The sequence below is a fragment of the Neofelis nebulosa genome, chromosome 4, assembly GCF_028018385.1.
Source record: "Neofelis nebulosa isolate mNeoNeb1 chromosome 4, mNeoNeb1.pri, whole genome shotgun sequence".
Taxonomy (NCBI): Eukaryota; Metazoa; Chordata; class Mammalia; order Carnivora; family Felidae; genus Neofelis; species Neofelis nebulosa.
In genome coordinates this window covers 19,047,397-19,062,407 of record NC_080785.1, presented here as the reverse complement: position 1 = coordinate 19,062,407, position 15,011 = coordinate 19,047,397, and the positions used below count along the sequence as shown (strand labels likewise).

Sequence of the window (15,011 nt, the reverse complement as noted above, 5' to 3'; positions counted from 1 at the left end):
GAAGCTCAGGTGAGAGCTGGAGACAGAGATGTTTTCAGTCATAATCTTTACTTAGGAATTAGAACCATGGCAGTGGATGAGGTCATCCAGAGAGATTGTGTGGAGAGAGAGGAGCAGTGTTTCCAAAATGCCACCAGAAATTGGTGTGTAGGAGGTTTTCCTGGTAAATAACAGAGGAATCATCCCATGATAAAGAAATCTACATGCTACTCTTAATGAGGGTTTGTAAGAACAGGTATATTGGGGCGCCTGGGTGGCTTGGTTGGTTAAGCATCCGACTTCGGCTCAGGTCACGATCTCACGGTCCGTGAGTTCGAGCCCCGCGTCGGGCTCTGTGCTGACAGCTCAGAGCCTGGAGCCTGTTTCAGATTCTGTGTCTCCCTCTCTCTCTGCCCCTCCCCTGTTCATTCTTTGTCTCTCTCTGTCTCAAAAATAAATAAATGTTAAAAAAATTTTTTTAAACCAAAGAACAGGTATATTAACTCATGTGTATGTCTTTCTTTTTCTCTCTCATTTATTTGGCCCTATTTTATTTCTTCTTCTGTCCTTTCCTTTGGGGATATGCCTCCAAACCATTCCCGTGGGGCTTGTCCCATCTAATAAACTGCACCCATGAGCATAGGTTTGACTCCCTAAGTTTCTGCCAAGGGGGCCTCATACATCAACACCTTCCTTTGGAGCCATTTTCTTCATCAGCCAATCAGAGCTCATCAGACTGGACAGTAGGGGAGCCTGGGAATAGACTGCTCAATGTCCAAAGAGACAGAAGGTAGATCTTTCTCAAAGACTGGTGCCATTGAACATTATCTTGTCTACACAGTCAGTAAAGGGCTCAGTAGAGGGGAATGTACATCCTTTGCACTGAACTCCTTCTTTAGTATGTTGATCCCTACTGGTTTCCCCACTCTACCTATGCCCTCCAGGAGGCTTTGGCAATATTTTAGGGTTTCATAGTCAGGCCAGAATGGAAGCTGGTAGAGTATGGAGGGGCCATAGGGGCCATGCTATGACGGCCATAGCAATCTTCTCTCTGGGTCCCACCAGAAATGTCATTTCTAATGAGGCCATGTTTATCCCAGCACTAGTTTCCTTAGTTTTTCCTGCTTTCTGTGACAAATAAAAGAAGGAAAAATATTTATCCATTTATTTTGTTTTCTGAAGTATTACTTTTCTTCCTTTAGATTCTCTTTTTGCATTTTTTTTTTCTTTTTCTCTCCTTCTCTCTTGGTTCTCTTTCTTTAGCAGAACCTTGATCTTTCCTTGGATTGTCTGGTGACAGTGGAAGAGACCATCTGAGTTCTGGAAACTTCCTCCTTCTTCTCTACAAACCCCACCCATTTTCTCTAGTTAACTGTGAGATGCCAGCTTTCTTCATCTACCCACTTCCACACTTCTGTCTTGGTGTTCTTTGAGTAGTGGAAAAGATGCCAATTTTTATGCAGCTGCCTAAAGTATCAGTGACACCTGACAGTGATTTTTTTAATAATATAATTTATTGTCAAATTGGTTTGCATACAACACCCAGTGCTTACCCCAACAAGTGCCCTCCTCAATGCCCATCACTCACTTTCCCCTCTCCCCAACCCCTATCAACCCTCAGTTTGTTTTCAGTATCCAAGAGTCTCTTATGGTTTGCCCCAGTGATTTTTACTCAAATTGCTATTTACCTAAGATGAGAAAGGAGAAATTCTGTAGTCAAGAGAAAATGGCTCTACAATCCATGAATGGCCTAGATGGGGTGTTCCAAATGAATGGTGGCCAGTGGCCAGCATAGGTGCCTCTCAACTGTGTTTCATTAATTTCAGTCAGCTACAAGGTTTGGAGAGAAAGATGATTTTCCTATGAGCATGTAAAAGAAGTGCTTTGAGTTGTAAGTCTTTGCCCTTGTTTAAGAAAAGCGTAAATGGGAGATTTTATAACCACAGTGGGCCAATATTTTTGGAGTCAGTTGAAGCTCCAGATGGAGTGGAAAGAGAAGTTTTTTTCTTCCTCTTTTCTTGAGTTTTACAGAACAAGTCTCCCTGGACACCTTTAATAAAGTGCTCAGTCTCTTTTTTAGTTCAAGTGTGCCCAAACTTGCTATCACAGGATCTGAAGGAGTCTTTCTTACACTAAGAATCCTCTCTCTAGATTTCTGGTAGGGGTTGTAGAACCAGCCTCATATGTGAAAATGTCTTGAATCCACTCCTTCCTCAAGAGTCTCGCCTTCAAGAGCCCACACTCAAGTCCTTGTCATATGGTATAGGGTGAAAATATGCAGTGAGCCCAAGTTTGGTTAGGGATTGAGGGAACAGGAGGAAGACAGATTCCCATAGTCTCATCAACGTTCTGGAAACCTTCATGTTAGGAAGGGTAAGAGGACACTCCAGCATCACCATATGCGGATTTTGTAACTTTGGCCAAATGATGGAGTTTTCCTGGTCAGAGAATTGCACCCGGCTTTAAGAGGTGCCTCTGTGGAAACACATATTCCTGCCTAGCACAGCTATTGACAGAGGAGCTTGGGCCAGGGTGGACAAGCCAAGATGAGGGCCACAGAGGGCAAGGGAGAAAAATAGACAGTGGTGCCAGGAGTACTTTCTAGAAGAAAGGTTCTTCTAGAACTCCTCTCCAGACTATTGTCTAATAGTCATGAATAAAGAGATAAAGAATGATTGTGCTATTTAATAGTTTTCAACGGAAATAATCAAAAGTCCTGAGGCTTACCTGAGGCTCCAAGAATGATTGGATTTCTACAGTCCAAGGACACAGATTCAGCTGCTTCTGAACTCTACTTTGGGATGTTTAACAACACGAAGTAGTGAACGTCTTGCACTCTGTGCAGCCATACTCCAATAGGATTTAAGTAGAACAAGCATGCGGTCTGAGGGGGGGAAATCTGAAACAAGTTTCCTTCCTACCATTCTCTGTATCCCAGGTCCAATTTAATGCCAAATTAAATCGAGATTGTTTTAAAATCGACTTTCACTAAGGAAAGGGCAGAGCTGCATTCCCTGAAACAGATATTTTAGGCCAAAATTATTACTTGGGCCTTTTTTCCTCCTCCTTTCTGCTAATTCAAAACAAAATGTCTGTCATTCACTCTAACACCAGCTTTTAAGAGCTGGAGACAAATGGAGTCTGAATATTCACGCCAATGTGGTACAAATGAGCTGTGATTTCAGGATGCTGGCTGTTTCTCTGACAGGAGAAAAGAGCGGTTGACTAGTTTAATATCTTTGGCTGAAAACACTTTGTTTTAAAGGGATGGAGAAGGCCAACATTAATACTGAGTCCTGTTATTTAATGACCGAATAGGATATATCATGGAATGAGGCATCCTGTGTCTGGGGAAAGCGTGTTTATCATACCCAGAGGGAGTGATTACAAATGTAGGGTGGGACTGAAGGAAGGAGTTCTTCTAAAAGCATTTTCTCCAAGTTCTTAAGAATTCCTCCCATAAGTAGATATGCCTATAATTGTGAATCTGATTCCCTCTAGACTTAGACAATTTATAAACATAAAGACATTTGTTATAATGAGACAATCTAATTACCTCCCTCAGAATGCTGGCTAATGGTTTAGAAATAAAAGATGCAGTTGCAAATTGAGGTTTAAGGTTGGGGGGGAGGGAGCTTGTGATGACCATTAGCACCATCTGTCCTTTTTCTCGTTCCTCGAACATACATCTTCAGTCACTCATGAATTTACTGTTTCTATAGTATATTGAATTGAACACTCTCCATCTCAGGTGCTAGAATAGGGCTACATTAGCAATTCTAGCATTCCTTCATTCTCTCCTATAAATTGGACTATTTTTTTTTATTCAATGCAATAGACAATTTGGTGAGTCCAATAATACGTTCATTGACGTACATTAGGATTTCCAATACTTTTATCTGTTTTTCGTTGGCCTCATCTTGGCAAAGAGTCATAACATTTTAAATTTCTCTGCCCTTTCATCCACCCATCATACTTAATTATGCAGTTTATAGGCAAAACATAGCAACGTGCTGGCTATATCTGTAATTCTACTTTATTGCAAACTGCTTCGAAGAATAATTGTATAACTGCTCCTGGTATTCTTTGTTTCTTAAATTCTGGTTTTCAGGAAGCATTTTTTTTAAGGGGGACATACTTGTAGTTTCAAAGCAATTGAAAATTAAGAATAAAATTAAGGTGCTGTGACATTTTGATGGAATGCTCAGAAGAACCCGAGGTGAGAAACCCAAAGTGGATTTGCCATGAAGCCAGTAGAGCTGAAGTGGCAGGGCCCCTCCCGGGGATCATGTCTCTGCCACGACCCCTGCTGAACTTTTTACATTTAATATTCTCTTCCTTTTTTAAATGTTTATTTCTTTTTTTTGAGAGAGAGAGAGAGAGAGAGAGAGAGGCAGAGAGGCAGAGAGAGAGAGAGAGGCAGAGAGAGAGGGAGACAGAGAATCCCAAGCAGGCTCCATGCTGTCAGTGCAGAGCCCGACATGGGGCTCGAACCTATGAACCACGAGATCATGACCTGAACTGAAATCCAGGGTCAGATGCTTAACCAACTGAGCCACCCAGGCGCCCCAGTACTAAAGAAGGCCTCCCAAATAATCTTCAGATCCCACAAACTTGGCTCTGCCCTGAGACCGATGCAAACTGATAAAGTTAGATGACTGACCTTCATGTCTAATTAAATTTTAAAAAGCAAAGAAGTAGTCAAAGTGTGAAGTACTATGTTTTAGTTTTTAAGACTTTAGAATGAATTCAACTTATTTCCTGAAGCAAACCCCACTTAAATGAAGTAATAAATCAGTTTGCCAAAACACAAATGAACATAAACAGGAGATTCATTTTTACTTCATTAATAAACATCAAATGTGAGCCTGCCTAATGTGGAGCAGGCCAAATCCTCTGGACAGGAAACCTCTCCTACTGAGGGGCATTTGTACAGTCAATCACGTGATCATTTCATCTTCAAGGTTGTTGCCACGGTCTACCTTGTATTATCCATTTACAGGTCTTTTGAGATGGAGCATTGTTCTGTGATTAGAAGCACAGACTCTGGGGCCAGGCTAGCTCTACCATTTACTAGCTCTGTGACCTTGGACACATGACTCAGCTTCTCTGGGCCTATCTTTTTATCTATAAAATGGAGACAATATGGATTGTTAGAAAGATTTAAATTGATATTTATAAAGTTCTGAGAACGGTGCTTGGTACATAGTACATGCTATATAACCACGGGCTAAGTAAATAAACTTCTCCATGTGGACTGTAATTTTGTGTGCGTTCACTCTTGACCCTAATGAATGACTCTATAAATCAGGGGTCACAAAGTGCCAAACCGAAACCCATATAGACCTGCAAATGTGCTTCCCTTGCCCAGCATGGATTTTGTTTTTAACTTGATTTTGAATGCTCTTAATGTATGCATTCTCCATTTTCCCATGGGCCACCATCCCCCAAATATTCACCTCTTTGGTTCTTCAAAGCGTTTGAGTTTGTCATCCCTGGTATAAATGAGTGAACACATCATAGGTGAAGACTCCTGCTGTTAGTGGCAGTTTTATGGCTTATGGGGCCAATGAGCCACTTCTACTCCCTGGGGCCCTACCTGCAAACAGGGTTCTGATTAACCTACCTATCCCTATTGCTATATTAGAAGTCACAGAAGGAAAATAAGATATATAAGTTGAGTAAGCCCCTGCGTGAAACATAGATATGTACTACCTAATGTCAGAAGATCACTTTCATTATGGACTGTGTTGACCAAGGCTACAGCAGTCATGACAAGCTAGGGTATGCTGGGGTCAGGACTCAGAATCTCCACGACTTAAACAAGGGTTTGATACTCATGCTTTCTGTCTAACCCTGGATAGGCAGAGGTTTCCAGTCCACCATTTTGTCATCCTTACTTGGGGCCCCCAGCTGGCAAGCTACTCTCTAGAAACATTGTTGGTTACTATGGTAGAGAGAAAAAGAGGTCCCTAAAGGGTCTCACATCAAAAATTAAATGGTCTACCTTAGAAGTGACATGACACTTGTGCTCACAACTCAATGGCCAAAACTAGTCACTTAGCCTCATCTGACCACAAGGAAGCCAGAAAGTACAGTTCTATAAAACAGAAACATCAGGCAAACATCACTTATGGCCGTAGCCTGTGGCATTATTTGGAGCTTGGATTTTCAGGCCAGAAGTCTTTCAATAAACTTAATTCAGCAAATACTCCCTTCCATCTACAAAGGCATAGCAAGCTACCCAGAACTGTGAGCAGATTTCAAAGGAGATGTAGACACAACATTGAGCAGCTTTAGACTTGCTCAAGAGAAAGAGAGTTATAAGAAATCTGAACAACAAAGCCATATAAGATTGATCACCAAAAAGAACAGTACCAACAATATTGCAAAAGTTGAACGCGAAGATGTTTCTGGAATAAAGATAGGACTGAGCTAGACTCTAGAAAAATACATGGATTTGTAGAAGTGGAAGGCACTACAGGTAATGAGAGAGAGGAAGCAGAGACAAAGGCCCAGAGGCAGAAACAAGGGCTACATTTTTGCAGAACTGAGGCCTGTGGCCCAGCTGTGAGTTGTGTTTACATGTCAGCAATCATTTGATGGATTCAGTGAAGCCACTTCATGCAGGGCCCCTGAAAGGTACAGAGACTCAGGATGGTGTCGTGTGGGAGGAAGATCATTGTTCCTCACTAACCCCCTCCAAAACCAAGGCATTTACGCCTCCCCGTCATTAGCCCTCAGCTGCTTATTCCCCAAACCAGTAGTCCTACAGGCCCAACAGCTTCCTAGACCCACAGGCCATCGCTGATTGGAGACAGTAGTACACCTTGGGTTGCTCCTGTTTCCAATTGAAGGCATCTTTGATTGCTTCTCCTAACAAAGAATATTCCAAGTTCAAGTGAAATAGCCTCTCATTGCTGGGGTCAGTTCAGCCTTTCTGCTGTGTAACATCTGTTTTTGAAATTCGGCTGAGACCCTGACTTAAATCCATTTAACTTAAAAAGCAGCAATAGAACATCCTGTTTTCATGAATGTCCAGGGGCTGTATGTCAACAAATAAAAGGTCTGTTTGGGGGTATTCAAAGGGGAAAAGCTGGTTGTGAGACGTTCTGCCACTGGGGTAAATTTATTATGGACTGTTCGTTTCTTGGAATCATGAACCAAAGTTTGAAAAAACAAAGTGGACCAGCTTCATTTCAGTCAACAAATTTTGGCTTAATAGTGGGTGGGAAACATGCTTTTCTTGTCAGAAGTTCACTGAGCTGGATGGTTTCCAGAAAGATGCCCTCATTCATGCCTCCTACTTTAGCCATGTGAAGTTAATATCTTAAGTGGATTCTGTTTGTCTGTATAAATTGTGGTAGACAGCAGCTGATGTGTCCTTAGTTTTCTATTACTTACACAGGACCTGAGGTGTGAAAGAAGGGGTAAGAATGATTCACCATCCCTCAAACATGACTACCTACTTTACTCCTCACCCACTTCTTTAAGAGAGACAAGTAGAGAAAAGTTTGATTTATCAGCAACTGGAAGAGTGAGTGTCTGGAACAAAACAGATGTCTATATATATATATGTATTTGTTTAATGAATATAAACTCTGGTCTTATAAACTCATGTTCTCTTTATGAATGCATGTCTCTATGTGTATTAATATCATTCCTGTTTGAAAAAGCTGTTACTGCCTATATCCTATTCTAGCCCAAAGAAAAGCATTAGGTCACTTCTGTAGTTCTCTCTTGGAACCTTTCTAACCTTTATCCCAATTTGTATTTTCTTTATTTATTGCCTGTCTCCACTCTCAGATTATAAGCCCAGAGAGGGCAGAATAGTTGCATTGGCAGCTTACATGCCATACCAAGCAAAGTGGTTAGTATGTGAATATTACTTCGCAATATTTGTTGAATGTTTTTACTGAAGTTTTCATTGTAATGATGATTGTAGAGCCTTAACCCCTCTTGATGATGTGTGAATTTATTCACAGTGAAGAAGACAACAGGGCTTATAATGCAATTGAATATTCAGAGACCTTTTTGTATGATGCTACACTCACACTCATTTGACCCTACACTCTATTGAGGGTCATGGTGGAGTGGGTTTAGTCTAACTATCTCTATTTTCTCAACTTAAACTTGTCAAGCCACATCTGCCATTATAGCTGGCCAAGATTAATGTCATAGCACATGGCAATAGTTTAAGGTTTTTTTTTTTATCTTAAACAGTTAACTCATTCCTGGTGGTATTGAATCCATGACTTTAGTTTTATTAGCAATAAATTGTGGCCCACCAAGCTACCTGGCAAAGGCAGTACAAGGATCAGTGGTCAGAAAGATATTTTCAGGGCCCAGTGGGCATAGGATTTAATGTGCACATTCATTTGTCTAGTGGTCACTGTAGACCTTTCTTATGGTCAAGCAAAATGAACACTTCAGCTTGAGTGGGAACAAAGTAGATTCACTTGCTCCATTTTGCTTTGGCTGCCTGTGTAGACAGGGGTTGAAATGGGAATGATTTGTGTGCTCCAAAGGATCTCAAGAGAAAAGCTCATTCGTTTACAGGAGGTGCAATTCCGCAACAGTTTCTTGCTTTGTATACTTGAAAACAATCCCAAAGAAACAAAGTTGGATGCAGAAAAAATAATGGGAGAAAAGAAAAATAATACTCTGAATTCTGAACAATTCTACTTTAATAGGTTGATCTGCCTGCCAGCTGGCCACAGTGTTGACTACTTGTAATATATACTTTTGGTAGGCTGCATGCAGTTCTTGGAACTGTTTATATTAGACGGCAGAAACTTAATTATTCTAAAATTGGCAGGACTTGCTTTGGTTACTTAATACAAAATTGCTTAGTCATCTTTATACAGAGTGGGGACAGCACTGTTTGAGTGTGAAAAACCGGGAAATGCAAATATGCTCCAAAGAGACTAGATCAGGTAGAAAAACAAGAAGGTATCTTTTTTTCTTTAAGATGCTTAGCAGGTGGCCGCCACATGTTTTCATTTGACAAGCTAGGTGCCTGTTGAGTTGAAGTCCTTGATTACAAGCATTTTTCTGTTTTCCTTGTGGATTTTGTCCAAGGTAAAAAGCTGCTGCTGCTGCTTTTGCTTCTTAGATGGTGTTCTGCTCCTACATTCTGCAAAATACAGGTTTTTGAGCAAGAGCGCGAGGAACTGTAGGATCAGCTGTCAGAGCAGCTTTCTTGTTCTCAGAAACAAACGAGGATGTCCTTTCAAGTTGGTTGTCACAAAGATCCTCCCTATGACTCTTTTGGTTTGAAAACCTGTCTTCCCATACCTGAACTACTGCCTTCCCAATGCAGTATAGATTTATAGAGCTCCAGCTAGGAAGTAGGCTGCCAAAATGAGTTTCTTCGTGTGCTTTAGAGTTTGAGGTGGCGCCGGAGGTCTCCAGGTTTTCTCAGGAATGCCCGTGGCAACCGCACGCTCTTCCTGTGACCTGGGCTGAGGCTCCTGAGAGATGGTGAGAAAAGATAAAAGTCCGATAGCCAATGGATAATGACACCAGGCTTGGGAGGGGCGGGTTCTCAAGCAAGCATCCCGTACAGTGCCTTATGTTTCTAATTACTGAGCGTGGTTAGAGAGCAAAACCAGGCAACACTTTTTTTTAGACTGATGGAAGCATTTAAATCAACTCTGAATGTCAGTATTTTCTAATTATGATGGAGGAGTGGCACGGAACCTCCAAAGGCCTTGGCAATTTGGAGTGTTTCAGCCCAACCCTGATTCTCTTCTTTTCTTATTCATCATATGTCTTCTTTGTCCCTCCTTCTCTTTGAACATCCCAGAACTATTCCCTCAGTTACAAATGCCTAATACCCATCTTCTAAGACAAGGTTCTTTTCCACTAGAGGAAAACAACCATAGCTACAAATCACAATATAAAATAGAGCTCCATAGTGAACCACTGCCACCCTCAAGGTAGTACTAAAAGCTCAGCTGGAGACATGGCCTTTTGATAATGTCTTAGCCAAGTTCCTCTGTTTGCCAACTAAGTCTAATGAAAGAAATGCCCTAGAAGCCATTCCAATTCAACAAGTAGTCAGCCTTGCGGACTATAAAAAAAAAATTAGTTAAGGGACTGTTTGAGGGACCCCTCAAATACTACTTTGGAGGATCACAAAAATGAGTAATAACCTCAAGGAGGTTACAGTCTTCAGGAAGGACAGATATGTACTTAGCAATTAAAATGCAAGCTACAGACTAAATGCTCCAATAGAAATATAATATGGGTGTCCATACAAACACATTAGCGGTTCAGAGACCCTATTGTCTTATGCTAGTCTTAAGCCTATACTGTGAGTCATTTCTTACTTGAAGAAAAGTCCAGAAATCTCCAAACTAACAACTAGGGTGAAGTGCCATCTAAATGATGAGAGGAAAGAAGAAGCAGTCTAAGCCCTTTTCAATTTATTATTTAACTTCTGTGTAGATTTCTATGTTTAAGTTGTGCATCTATAGTGTCCGAGGGGTATAATGGATAATGTCCCTTGGTTTGGTTTCAAAGCTTTTCATCTTAAACTATAAACTCTTAGAAGATAGCCTCTAACTTGTTACATAATTCTAGAACACAATAAATGCATTTGAGGATCATGATGAATAAAAGTTGAAAAAGTCACTAGGGAATAATTAGTCTCCATTAATACTAGCGTGTCCTTCATGCACAAGACTATTACCACTGGCAAAGCACATACCTTTGAATTGTCTCCAGCAGTGTAACTGGATTTATATCCTGCCATCTAAACTCTCTCACCTTGCTAATACCTTGTATCAACAAAGATAGCTGGCTAAGGCTCTGGATCTGGGTTTTGATCACTAAATTGGAAATGTTAGTTGGAAAACCAATCACAAAGAGCAGACTCGTGGGTTGCCAATATTTTTATAGCTGAGTAGACCAGAAAGTCCAAAGGGTCATGCATAAGTAAAACTACTGTTGTGTAAAATATGATGATCTCCGTACCATGTTTACCATTGGTGAAGACCCATGAGCTCTGATCTTCTGTTCCAAATAAACCACTCACGGTCCTTGTTATGCAATTTGAGGTGTGATCTGTCTTCAGACGGTGTCTCAGCTTCTTTTGCCTGTGCTGAGCATTTAACTTACTCAATAGCAAGTGCTTAGTCACAGTGAGATTGTCTGATCCAAAGGCCTTCTGCAGGAGAACAGAGAGGTTATTCTAAGAGGATTAAAAGAATACATCCAGGCTTCCAAAAGCTGACCTGTGCCACACCCCGCATACCATTCCATCTTCTCTATGAAATTATAAGATCTCTCAAGTCCGAGATCGTGTCTGACACACTGTAAGTGGGGCTCTCCAATAGAACTTTCTGTGGTGGTGAAGATGCTCTCTGCATTGTCTTATATGGTAGCCACTGGACACATGCAGCCACAGAACACTGGAAACAGGGCTGGTGGAACTGAGAAATGGAATTCCTAATTTTCTTTAATTTTTTTAACAATCACAGAAATTCTTATGTTTATTTTATTTTTTTTTAAGTTTATTTATTTAGTCAAGGGGGGGAGGGGCAGAGAGAGAGGGAGAGAGAATCCCAAGCAGGCTCCAGGCATGAACCTGTGAGATCGTGACCTGAGCCTAAGTTAAGAGCCAGACTCTTTTTTTTTTCTTAATTTTTTTTTTTTTAGCATTTATTTATTTTTGAGACAGAGAGAAACAGAGCATGAACGGGGGAGGGTCAGAGAGAGAGAGAGGGAGACACAGAATCCGAAACAGGCTCCAGGCTCTGAGCTGTCAGCACAGAGCCCGACGCGGGGCTCGAACCCACAGACCTCGAGATCATGACCTGAGCCGAAGTCGGATGCTTAACCGACTGAGCCACCCAGGCTCCCCAAGAGCCAGACTCTTAACCAACTGAGCCACCCAGGTGCCCCTGAATTTTATTTAATTTTAATTAATTTACATTTAAATTGCCTCATGTGACTAGTGGCTACTGTATTGGACAGCATAGCTTTAGAATCTTAAAGACTATCTTTTCCTACAGTCCTAAATAGATGGCCATTTCACCTCTACCGGACTGTTTTCAGTAATAGGGGTTCACGCTTTCTCAGCAGCCCTACCTCTTGCTGGAGAGTTCTGTTGGGGCAAGGACCCCACCCTTATACATCAGAATTAGCTTAGGTTATCACATTTATACATTCCTTGCAGCAAAGCTACGCAATTTTTGTTCTCACACAGACACAGTTTGGTGGAGAATTTCCATCTTTGCCATAGCATTCACACCTATGCCTTTTACTTCTCTCTAGGGACCAAGAGCAGAAGTGGCCACATACCTGTTCTGATTTGGTATTAGCCTGTGTCTTTCAGTGTAATTCTCCTTGAGTTTGCCAAGGAAAAGTATTTTAAACCCTAAGTAAGAAAAAAGGGCACAGAAGTAATTGGGTTTCAAATTTTGTCTTCTCCTCACTTTTCTCAGACTTCTCAGAATGGTGTAGAGATTATTCTAAACCCCAGTGCTGGTTCTCCACCGATTGGCTGCTATTCAGGAGCTAGTGCCGAAGTTCTATACATCTCAGTCTTCTTTCTTTATATGGAGATGAACCTAGTTTTCTTACCTAAGAATCAAACAATGATTGCCACAGGGTTTGAACAATCTGAAGTGCTCCAAATAAAGTGGCAGTGTTTGTGATAACACTTTAAGATGCAACCTAGAATCCCTAAATGTGTTGTCTTCCCAAGCGTTAGAGTCAGTGTATATAAACACCAGCACTTGGTCAGTCTGAAATGCCCAAGCTGCCCATTCCTGCTAAGGTGAAAAGAGGCCACTCTCTTTCACCAAAGACATTGATTTTAGTTATGTGAAGCCTGTCAGGGTTTTGCAAATGAAGAAATACAAATAGAGGGAACGTAATGATAAAAGATGGAGCAGGAATGAAGAGAAAAAACAAGTCATAACCTGTTAGCCTGCTCATAGTACAGCTTCGTGTTCTGGATTCCATTGATCAGAGAAAAGAAACAGCTTGAGAGGGCAGAGCTCCTCAGGTTGATCCCATTCATTCTTATTTCTGTATTGCTGATCTTGACAAATGTGCCTTGGTGATTGCATGTGTTTTTTGTTTTTTTTTGTTTTTTTTTTAAGTAGCACAGATTTTTGGAACAAGATGGTGAAGGTTGAGCTAAAGTTAAGTCCAAACTGTATGTTACAATCCATGTGTTTATTTGGTTTTTGAGTCCCAAATGAACCATTCTGTTCAGAAAAGAGCAAAGCAGGTTGATAAATTGAACTTTTTTAAAAAGGACAAAAGTTCATTTTCTACAGTCAGAAAGAAAACACTGCCAGATTTACTGTGTAACTACTGCAAATGTGGGTTTATATAACTTTTGAGATTCATATATAGTCTATTACAAAAGTCTTTAATTCACTTTGTAAACACTGATCAGTCAATAAAATACAGAGATGAATCAGCTTGAGTTACATTTTACATACTCAGAATGGTAAAATCTAGAATAAAAATCCGATGGTTCAAATCAGCTACAATTCCTGAGTGCCTACCATGCCCAATAGGAAAGAGACTTTTTTGTACAGTGGTTATCTTTTCATTATTGGCCTTAAGAATGAAAATATATAGAAAATAAAATATCAATAAAATATTTAAATAGTAGTTAGAACAGGGGCACCTGGTTGGTTCAGTCGGTTTAGCGTCCGACTTCAGCTCAGATCATGATCTCGTGGTTCGTGAGTTCAAGCCTCAGGTTGGGCTGCCTGCTGACAGTGCAGAGCCTACTTCAGATCCTCTGCACCCTCCCCCCCCACTCCATGTCCCTTTCCCAGTCTCTATCTCTCAAAAATAAATAAACACTAAAAAAATTTAAATACTAGGGGCGCCTGGGTGGCGCAGTCGGTTAAGCGTCCGACTTCAGCCAGGTCACGATCTCGCGGTCCGTGAGTTCGAGCCCCGCGTCAGGCTCTGCGCTGATGGCTCGGAGCCTGGAGCCTGTTTCCCATTCTGTGTCTCCCTCTCTCTCTGCCCCTCCCACGTTCATGCTCTGTCTCTCTCTGTCCCAAAAATAAATTAAAAACGTTGAAAAAAAAATTTTTTTTAATTTAAATACTAGTTAGAACAATTGAGCTGTGGCAAGGCAGTACATTAATTCCCAAAATCAATGATAGGTGTTCAAGGAGGGAGATGTCACTTCCAAGCTAGAGTCCTCAAGAAAACCATCATGAAGAAGTGAAATTTGGGTCTGACTCAATAGAGTCAGACTTCATGACTGAAGGATCCAGTCTGAACTGAAGACTCCAGAATTCATGACTGAATAGAATATGGACAATGAAAAGGATAGAGGAACTCATTCCAGATGGATGTGATGTATGAATTAAAAGTGCAGAAGTGGAAAATTCAATGACATGTTTGAGAAGCAATACAATATTTTTATCGAGGATGTCATGGGATGATGTGCTTGAAAGGAAGGTTAATGCTTTCTAAATTAGAAGACTAGAAGAGAATTAGAAGACTAGATATCATTTAGGCCTAGAAAGGAGGAATCATGGACATATCATGTTTGATATATCCATCTTTGCTGGATTGGAGAGCAGGTATGGAACCATAGTATTATATAGAGTAGGATTAAACCTTGGACATCATCTAGTCCAAGCACCTCACTTCACAGAAAGGATTAGTCCAGGTTCCTGAGTCCAGATCACTGTTTGCCAAGGGTTTGTAGAGAAGGGCAATTGAAGCATTGAGGTTAGTGAAGATAATTTGAAGAGCAGAGGTGAGGAATCTGCTGGAATATATTACACCCAGAAATCACCCCAGTACATGTAGGATGAAGAGAAGTATCACTGAGCCACAGTAGTCACCCAGCTGAGATTAACACAAACCCTCACAGACAAAACATGGCTCCTGACTTTCTCCCACAAAGCCCTGAATCTTGAGAACAAAAGACAGAAAACACATGATAGTTGTGATTCAAAGTTGAAAATGGGTATGATACACCTGGTAGAAGTTTAAAGAAGCAAGGAAGTCTAAAATACAAGTTCCAGGAGGACAGG

General features: G+C 41.0%; 1 protein-coding gene across 7 annotated transcripts in view; it reads left to right on the top strand.

Moving 5' to 3' along the window:
• CALD1 (caldesmon 1) overlaps positions 1 to 15,011 on the top strand; it is a 189,271-nt gene that overhangs the window by 67,116 nt on the left and 107,144 nt on the right. The gene's annotated exons all lie outside the window — the stretch shown is intronic.